Genomic DNA, 2523 nt, shown 5'->3' with positions numbered 1-2523 from the left:
GCTGCATGACGACTTTACTTTTTTCTTTTTTTGGTGGGAGGAAGTTGACATCTCAGTCCATTGTGACGTGCAGATCTTTGACTGGCTTATGAACTCCGTCAGGAGGAACTCAGCAGGAGAGGGAAACAAGGACCAACAAACCCGGCTTGGTAAAAAGGAACAAGAACAGAAAAAGTCAACATCATTACACATCCCTGAGCTGTCATTTACACCACCTGTGGCGCTTGATTTATTGGTCACTAAACGTGGTGTGTGTTTGGTGCGTCACTGGCTGCGTGTTCTGTGTTATTTGTCGGTCGTGTGGTTTGGGCGTTGATATTTGACATCACAGCAGAGAGACTGGATGTGATGTCAGACCCCTCTAAATCGTGTAATTTACAGATATTTAATTCCAATGATTTGACTGCATCATTGTGTCTTTGAGTTATGACCCAAACTCTCTTTCAACTTTGTGAATAAATTCACGTCCCCCTGTGACCTCATAATTACACCAGAGTTCAGATGGCATGAATGAGTCATGAGGTCACACCAACAGTGACAACATCAGCAGTGACATCACTAAAGTTGCCAGGTGAGTCCATAAATAGAACCCGTGACGTGGAGCAGGTACCGCCGTTTTGGACGATGCCACGACGCAGCTATAGACGCAAACGTGCGAGGTCTTCTCGCCCCGTTCGCAGACGCAGGAGAGCCCACAAGGCCTCGGGTGTCCGCAGACGTGGGAGAAGATACCGTCGCAGACATTAGACAATCCCAATAAACATGTAGGATGAACATCAAAATGTGGTCCAATCAATTTTTTTTTAGATAATATATGTTGTTGTTGTTTTGTGTGTGTTTGTTATCAATGTTGTAAAAAAAGTTAAGCTTAGTAAGCCATCAAGCACTGATTACTCGTAGAAGAGCACCAATAGGAGACAGAACTAATTAGAAGGTGTTATTATTCAGTCTGTACATCGAATAGAAGGCACTAACCACAAGGTGATCTTCAATGCATCTCTGTGTGAATGTGAACGGGGCGAGAAGACCCCCACTAACTGCATGTCTTTAGACTGTGTGAGGAAGCTGGAGAGAACATGCAGACTCCACACAAAGACCCCGGCCTGATGGGGTTAGGGTCCTGAGTTTGATACCCTAAACTGAACGCAGGACAGAGGAAGGGATGGGTGATGTTCATGTGTGCCCAGGTGTATGATGTGGCTCTTTGCGGTGACACAGTAAAAAATGTGGCTGTTTGTCTGTGACTGGTTGGCTGCCCCAGCCCTGGCACTTCATGTATTTCAGTAATGTCTTTTTCTCCCGTCTCCTCCTCTCGTTTACATGTTTTGCCCTTGTGACCCATTCCTTCTGTCACGTGTGTTTTCCCCCCAGCCATCATGTTCTGTTTGTGCTTAGTTATGTCCATGTCTCATCTCTAGTCCTCTTTTCCCTCTGTATGTATTTACAGTGTACGTGTTCCTCGTCGGTTCGTCATGCTAAGTCTGCGTGTCTTATTCCGTCATGTGTCATGTATCACTCCAAATCTCACTGACTTTAACTGATAATAACTGTTTGCTGAGTGTTATGTCTAAAAGGTATTGCACAATCGCCTCTAGTAGAGGATCAGGTTTGTTTTCCACTGATAATGGATTTTAACATGACTGACCAATGATTGTGGAGCACGTCCATGTAGGATCTTATAAATACAACGAGCAAACTTAAATGTTTTAAAATGTTCAAAACTTAATATATTATATTTCTGAAGTATGACGGAAGGAAAAAGTTTCATATTTTTAAAAAAATCCAATTTCATATGATCAAATTTATGTCAAAAAGTTCATATTTATTCCTCCTATGTCATGTGTGAGTACTGTACTGTAAATGTCATATATATCAGATGATACTGATAACCTAATGCTAATAACTATGCAGAGGTCTCTAGGCCTCGACTTTTATGGAGCATGTGAAGTTTGGGGCAGAGTGGACAAAGAAAAGTTTCTCAGCAGGTTCAACAGGTTGCTACAACACAGGCCGATGAAGTATTGCACTCACTCATCCAAACTGGCAAACATGTAACATACACCCTAAGACTGATCCTGCTTTTTACTCCTTTGCTATGATTTAATTTGATATTATGTAGCCTTGGAGACAGTTTGCATAGATTAGAATGTTAGATTCCTGTGATGTCATCAATGCCCGATGTTTTGTTTTAATGTCTTGTGATAGTTCTAAGTGCAGACAAAGTCAGAGTTCAAGTGAGTTTAGTCCAATTTCTTTCCCTTTTTTTTATTCAAATCAGGCAACAAAGTATCTCTTTTACAGTGACATAGTTTTTTCTTTCCCTTTTTTCCCCTTCCCTTCCTTCCTCTCCCCCTCCTTTTTACATAAAATATAATTACCATTATATAAACGATCATATATCTATGTCTATACATACACATTTATATACCTAGATAAGTATATACAAAGGAGGGGGAAAGGAGAAAAAAAAACCCAGAACAAACAACCCCCCCCCCCCCCCCCCCCCAAGAAAAAAAAAAAAAA

This window comes from Neolamprologus brichardi, unplaced genomic scaffold (genome assembly GCF_056152115.1).
Source record: "Neolamprologus brichardi isolate AB-2024 unplaced genomic scaffold, ASM5615211v1 NODE_ptg000033l+_length_6344489_cov_1, whole genome shotgun sequence".
Lineage (NCBI taxonomy): Eukaryota > Metazoa > Chordata > Actinopteri > Cichliformes > Cichlidae > Neolamprologus > Neolamprologus brichardi.
The sequence above is the reverse complement of the archived record's forward strand: the minus strand, read 5'-3'. Positions refer to the sequence as shown.